Source organism: Benincasa hispida, chromosome 9 (assembly GCF_027475165.1).
Source record: "Benincasa hispida cultivar pf3 chromosome 9, pf3_genome.v1.1, whole genome shotgun sequence".
Taxonomy (NCBI): Eukaryota; Viridiplantae; Streptophyta; class Magnoliopsida; order Cucurbitales; family Cucurbitaceae; genus Benincasa; species Benincasa hispida.
This window is the reverse complement of record NC_143486.1, coordinates 17339980-17348375: the sequence shown is the minus strand read 5'-3', so window position 1 is coordinate 17348375 and position 8396 is coordinate 17339980.

Sequence of the window (8396 nt, the reverse complement as noted above, 5' to 3'; positions counted from 1 at the left end):
TATCCAATCAATTGGGCTAGGCATAATTAAGAACCACAAGATTGCATTCGAAAAATTCGATGAACAAGATTACCTTGAGTCATTCTGATATTCGTCCTCTAAGCTAGAGCATCTCTGTTAATTGCATTTTTATCTTTTATTTTCTCGCATTTTATTTTCTTGCAATTTGACTTATCCAATCCACACTATACCCACTCATTTTACCACTTTAACTAAAAATGGGCTTTGATGAACTAATCTTCCGCGCTTCCTAGTGGTTCGATCCTGAACTTGCCACTTGTACTACTAGTTAGTATAAGTTATTAGTTCGATGATTTAGAAATATTATTTGACCAGTAAGGATTTATAGGCGACAATAAATTCCGAGCTAGCACAGAGTTTCACCTCAATGTTCCGAGCTAGCATAGAGTTTCACCTCAATGAGCTAACCATAGAGAAAAATCGATTGGGACAAAAACTAAAGCAATTCTATCCATTTTTGGAGTTTGAGAAAAGAGTCATGTAAATGTCATCCGTAGGGGGACACAAGCAAAGGTGCCTCGAGGTCAAACATGAAAACTTACTACAAATTAATGAGAGAGACCGAGAGATGTGTTGACACACGTCCCGCTCCCACTTACTATAAACACTCTCTCCATTCACCTTGGTATTGACCTATACAAACACCATTCGTAGGGGAACACAAGCAAAGGTGCCTTGAGGCCAAGTATAGATTTCACGGTTTGAACTTTGAGGGAGAAACGTGAAAAGGAAAAATGAAGTATCATATACCCCACTTTCCTCCCACTTAGTGTTTTACCTAGGGTTATTTAACTTAGAAAAATACAACTACTTATTTTTACTAATTGTTTGTTTAAATTTTCCCAAAAGTAATACTTACTTTGGATAGTTAAACAACTTTGATTAATGTTCATTAAACACTTTAATAAACTTACTTTAATCAATAATTGCATGCTTATAGCAAATCTATCTAATTCACTTTTCCAAGTCAGTTCCCAGGTAGAGGTGTTCTGTTTCCATCAACTTAAATACCCCAGCCTAGACATAACTAGCCTTAGACAAAAGGTCCCTTATTGATACGTTTACTACAAATTTAATTTTTTAGTTAAAACCAATTTAATTTTATTAAATTGATTAAAAGATTAAACTTATTTCTAATCTCATTAGAAATGTGATCTTAAGTCTATGTGAATCATGTTTTAAAACTATTTTAAAAAAATATTTTAACCTAAGGTTTATATGCAATTCTAAATTATTGATTTTGATTTCTAGTTTCATTTAATTATAACAATTATAAAAAGAAATAAAATAAACTAAAACCAATCATTGCATGTGAAACCATACATAGATAAATTATAACAATTACAAAATAACATAAAGTAATTTCATGCTTCATACAATCTCATTTCATTATTAAATATACATAACACTTATATATTAAAGTAATGAAATAATTAATAACATACATTCATACATACATCCAACTATATATTATAACACTTATAATATAAATGATGCATGACTATGTTATTAATGCATGAAAACATATAATATAACACTTATATTATATGATGCATAAGCATGCTATAAAATTAAATCATGCAACTATATATAATAACATTTATAATATAAATAATGCATGAATAATGCATAACCTATGATGGGATTTTACTATATGACATCCATTATGACATATAAAAATAAAATTAAATCATACATCAAACGCATAATTTAAACAACAATTATTGAACCAAGATTGGACTCTTAAGCAATTAATTAAATTAATATAACACTTATATTAATTTAATTAATTAAAAAAACAACTAACTATTACATAATAATAGCCAAACCATTTCAAAACATGTGAATCAGGTCTTGAACCACACAAACTGGACCACCCAGCACCCGAACTGCCCATGAACTGCTTGAACCAAGCGAACCAGATGCAAATCAAATGAATCTCGAACCGAACCGTGCGTGAACCAAAAAAAATTCCGTCTTGGGGCGTTGCAACGCTGTGACCTAGTGTTGCAACACTACGAAAAACTTTTCCGTTCCGCCCTTCATAGCATTGCAACACTAGTGTACAGTTGAAAATTTTGTCAATCCTTCTCCAATTTGGGCCTCGTTTTCTCCCAAAAAAAAAAAACATGGAAATGATCACGAACAACTCAAAACTTTCAAAATATAGACTCTACCGTAGTTTATGCCAAAAAGCAAAGGGCCCTTACAAACTAATCTGTAAAATAAAGCGATAAATCTAAATAGGTCCAATCCCAAAATCATCCAAAAATTGCAAACTATTCACATTCAATACAATTCATCAATATGAACAATATTACAGAATGCAACCCACCAAATCTATAAAAGCAATTCTGGAAAAATAAAAATTGGGACCAAAAAACCACGTTTTGATACCAATTGAAGGAACGGTGAAGTTCCGCAGCAGAAGCGAGATCGTCTCAAATTTTTAGATTAACACAGAATCAAAATTTTACAAAACAACAATTATGCATTAAACAGGAAAATTACAGCATGCATATAAGAGGAGGAATAGGGTTAGGGTTTCAAGAAAACTTCTTCTCCGGTCATGAACTAAAAATGAACTCCAAAAACCACAGTAATTACCAAGTCAATATTTGGTTCGACACCACCACAAGAGAGTTCTTTGTATTCTCTATAGGGGATGATAAATACAGGATGTGAGGCTCTGTGTATTTTGGGAAGAGGGAGAGAGTTTGGTAAACAAATTTTTCTGTGAGTTTTTATGGAATCCAGAGAGTGTGTAATTCACTTCTGTAAATCTACGATGGAGAAGATGATGGCCACACAAATCAATATTTGATTCGACACCACCACAAGAGAGTTCTCTGTATTCTCTATAGGGGATGAGAAATATAGGAGGTGAGGCTCTGTGTATTTTGGGAAAAGGGAAAGAGTTTGGTAAACAAATTTTTCTGTTAGTTTTTATGGAATCCAGAGAGTGTGTAATTCACTTTTGTAAATCTACTGTGGAGAAGATGATGGCCACACAAAAACCACCCATCACACGATTAAAATTGAGAAAAAATAGGGGGGAGTTATATCTCTCTCCCAAATTAATATTAAAAAATATTTAACAAAAATAATCAAAATTTAATATATATTTATATGATAACTAATTTATCATATAATATACTATTAAATTCTATATAACACGTAACATATAGTTTTCATATTGTATCAAATACAATATAACCTATAGATTTATTTCTCTCAATAATGCATACTATTTATACCAAATTCAATTATATGAATCTCATCCATATTGTTAGTATTTAAATCATATTCAAATATTTTATTCTTCTCAAAATAAACTTTATACTATAATGTATCAAATACATTATATTAATCATATCATATATAATTAATTTAAAATAATTATATATGATATGATTAATTTTCTCATTTAATTTGAACAATTCAAATTAACCTAAAATTAATTCTCAATAATCCCTGTTGAGCTACAGAGAGGACCTTATGGACCTGTAGATTAAAGCTATAATGGTACTTGAATAATTAATTAAACTTCTTTACTTAAATTATTCAACATACATTAACTGTCGGTCACTCCATTAAAGACTAACAACTGCACTCTTTGCACTGAAGATATATTTCTGTATCCATTGGATATAACCAATCAACGGTGCAATTACCCTTCACAAATTACTCATAAGTAGAGCTGGGCCAAAATTATCGTTTTGCCCCTGTAGTTACATCTTATTTCTTAAGTACCATTGTTCTCTGTAATGAACGATAAGTCATAGTCAAACTATAATCAAATCCCTCTCAGACCAAGAGAAAGTGTGAAATCACATTGTTCAAGCCCCATAATTAACCCTTAAGGGAGTAATTTATCTACTTACCCCGACATTATGGAATGAGTGAATTTCTTCTTGTGTAGTTATGTTCCCAACTTCTCAATCAAACGAATCCCCATAATGGTAGGCTTATTGAGTTAGCAATCTGGCCACTCTCACCTATACAATTCAAAGAACCGCCTTCATAGGCAGGAGTTCACAACTCATTCAAAATTTAGGTCATGTCACCTCTGGTCATCCTGGTGAAATGTGAGTCTCTATTATTAACGGTGTTATATAATAAGACTAGTCATTTCGTGGTTCAATCTTATACAAACTCCTTTGTATAGAATACCCTCACTCACATTTACCTACATGAATGATCAGGATTAGATCATTTCTACCACTTTACAACAATTATAACAACTACAAAGCGGGTCTTATTCATAGTGTCACTAGGATGAGGTACCCAACCTTATCCATCTATTACAAACCATTTAGGTTATCACTGAAACATGATCCACCTATATGTCTCTACATACATGTTTAAACTACATAAGATAATCTTGGATGTTAGTTTATTGGTTTTGTGGTTTAATGTTACTAAATGTCGAATAAAATATCTCATATTTTATTAAAAAAATAAAACTAATTGTATATTGCAGTTACAAACTACAGGACCTACAAGATTTAGGGCATCAACCCGTGGTGAGATTCATGCTCAGCCTCATGGTGCCCTAAGTGCACCCTCCCTTAGAAAGGAATTTGCTTGGGGCAATATCAAGGTGAATGAAGAAAGTTTTTATAGTAAGTGGGATAAGGACGTGTGACATCACATCCTATGGTCTTCTTCATTGGTTTGAAATGTCATTTCCATGCTCGGTCTCATGGTGCCCCGGGAGCATCCCCCTTAGGAAGGTGTTTGTATGGGAAAGGGACATATCAAACTCCATAAATGGATAAGATCACTATAATCATTTGCACCAATTATGTTCTTTCCTAAGGCAGACTGGTTTGGGCGGGGTCATAGGGTTGAAAATGAAGGGTTACACTTAAAAAAAGCATTAAGGTAGTTAATAATTTCTGGACCAAATCAATGATAATCAAATATTATAGGAATAAGAGTTATTATGGTGTAATATTTGATTAAGAATGTCTCAATTCAGTGAAGAAGTAACTATTCACGCCGAGGTGTCACTTATTCTAAGTATCATTGAAAAATAAAATAATTTTGGGTTCATTATTTAGTTTTTTGCTAAACTGATTGGATAAAAATGAATTTTTGTATAAGTGTCTAAATAAACTATTTGTTTTTTATCAATAAATATGACTAGCGTAGTAATCTCCTTGCTTGGAATTGCTAAATTAAATGGTGATAACTATGCATAATGAAAAAAAATACAATCAATGCGGTTTTTGTGATTAATGACCTGAAATTTATCCTGTTGGGGAATGTCCTCCAACTTCTAGATCTACCGCCTCACAAACTATTCATGAGGCCTATGACATGTGGGCCAAGGCCAATGAAAAGGCCAAGGTCTATATTCCAGCCAGTTTATCTAAACTATTGGCCAAAAAGCATGCAGCCATGGTCTCTACTTGGGAGATCATGAAGTCGCTACGGGGAATGTTTAGCCAACCAGCCACTTATCTCAGGCATGATGCTTTAATGTCCATTTTTAATACCCATATGTCAGAAGGGGCGGCTGTTAAGGAGCATGTCTTTGACATGATAGTTCACTTCAACGTGGTAGAAATGAATGGCCTCTGTCATAGATGAAGCCAGTCAAATTAGCTTTATACTTGAGACTCTTTTGAAGAGTTATCTCTAGTTCCGCAGTAATGCGGTTATGAATAAGATTTAGTATAACCTTACCACTCTCCTAAACGAGTTGCAAACTTATGAGTCCCTGATGAAAGTCAAAGGAAATGCCCAGGAGGCAAACATTGCCACTTCCTCGAAAAGTTTCCACGGAGGTTCAACCTTTAGGACCAAGTCAGCACATTCTTCCTCATCCTTCAAGAAGTGGAATAAGAAGAATGGTGGTAAAGGAAAAAATAATGCTAATCCACTTGTTGCCATCCAGAAAGGGAAAAAGGTCAAAGGTACAAAAGGAAATTATTTCCACTGCAACCAAGATGGGCATTGAAAAAGGAACTGCCCAGTTTATTTGGCCAAGAAGAAGAAGGACAAGAAGGTAAATATTATTGGGATCAAATCCCGAGCGAAAGTGTGTGAACTTCTTGCATCTCGAAAATCTATTTTTAAAGAAACAAAAAATAGTATTCTAAATAGAATGTAGAAAGATAAATATGTTAAAATCATGCTTAAGAAGAAGGGAAATAAGAAGGAAGATTTATTCTTACCTTTGAAGATTCTCGAGCTCCTAGAACGATCCTCTCGCTTCTTCGACGAACACGATCTCAAACATAAACGTCTCTTCGAACAATATTGAACACAACCATGAGAATAACCTTGTTATTCTCTAGGATTCCAATAGAATGATAAGTGGTATCCAACTCTTGGAAGAAGATGAAGAGGAAAGAATTCTTTGGAAAGAATAGAGAGGATTTCTTTGGTGGCTAGGGTAAAAATTGCCAAATGAAATCTTGCCCTAAAAGGGCCCTAAAGAAGACTTTATATGGAAGATGGTTAGCCCCTTCTCCAAGTCTTTCCCAATTTATCCTTATGCACAATTAATTAAATAAAACTTATTTAATTAATTAGCACATTAATTAAATAACTCTTTATACATTAAATCCAATTTAACATATCTATTTAATTACCATAAACATCGTATGTCTATATGCAACACCTCTTATTAATTAATTAATTCTTTGTGAATCTCACTTGAATTAATTATTTGAATCTCATTCAAATGTTTCTTTCCAACTTAACTTAAATTATAGATCACATCTATAATCAATTACATATTAATTATATTAATATAAAATTTTCTCAAATTGATTTGAAAAATTCAAATCATTCCTCTTTAATAACCTTAGTGAGCTCATTAACTAAATTAATCAATACGTTAACTGTGGGTACACTCCATTAAAGACTCACAGCCACACTCTTCTTACTAATGATATATTTTTGTGTCCACGAATATAGACCAATAATAGTAAGTTAGTCTTTCACGGGTGTTCGTAACGCCGACTGGGTCAAAGTACCATTTTACCCTTGGGTTACCTCTGACTCCTTAAATACTAGTACTTCTTTAATGAACAACCTGTTTATGGTCCAACCAATAAACAGAAACCCCTCTCGGGCCATTGAAAGAGTAGGACCCTTTATTCAAATCCCGGAGACACCACTTAAGGGAACACTCATCTACTTACCCTAAAGTCGGAAAGGAGTGAATTCCATCTTGTATTATTATGTTCCCAGCTCCCCATTCGGTCTTGTCCCCAAAATGGTAGGCATGTTGAGTCAAAAAACTAGCCACTCTCACCCATACAAATCAAAGGATAATCCCTCATGAACAGGAGTTCATAATACACTCAGGATTAAGACTAAGTTGCCTAGGTCATCCAATTGAAATAGGAACCTAACTAGTTAATAGTGTTACATCTAGTGATTACTATTTTACTGTCTGATCTTATACAAACTCATTGCATAGGATACCTCCACTCGCGTGTCACCTACACATTGATCCCTATATGTCTCCACATACAGTTCAAGACTCATAAGGAAGCCATGAATGTTAGTTTATTGGATTTTGGGTTATTAAGAAAAAAAGGATACAACACAGTCAATAACATTTATTGAATTAAAATTGATAACTCTATATTGATGACGGCCAATTAATAACATTTACTATCTATGAGTTTTAGGGTATAAACCCCAACAAATATGATTTACTTGTTCTTAAAATGTGTATAGTGGAACATGATAGCAATACATGGATACTTGATTCAGGAACCATTAACCATGTTTGCACTTCTTTACAAAAAAGTAGTTCCTGAATGCAGTTCAAGACTAGAGAGATGACTCTCAGGGTAGGAACAGGCAACGTCTCAGCTATAGCAGTAAGAAGCATTAAGTTACTTTTTTATTCTAAATTCATATTGTTGGACAATGTGTATTTTGTTCTAAGCTTTAAAAGGAACTTGATTTCAATATCTTGTTTGCTAGAACATTCATATCATATATTGTTTATTCGTGATAAAGTGTTTGTCTCAAAAAATGGTGTTGAAATATGTTCAACAACAAATGAAAGTAACTTATACATACTAAAGCTGTTAGTATCTAAAATACACTATAACGTTGAAATGTTCAACACTGCAACTAGCCAAAATAAAAGAAGGAAAGTTTCTCCAAAAGAAAACGCTCATCTTTGGCATCTAAGACTAGGTCACATTGATCTTAGTAGGATTGAGAGATTGGTTAAGAATGGACTTCTAAACGAGTTAGAAGAAAATTCTTTACTGGTTTGTAAGTTTTGTCTCAAAGAATAATGATAAAACAACCTTTTACTAGAAAACGTTATAGAGCCAAAGAACCCTTGGAGATTATACGTTCAAACCTTTATGGTCTGATGAATGTTAAAGCAA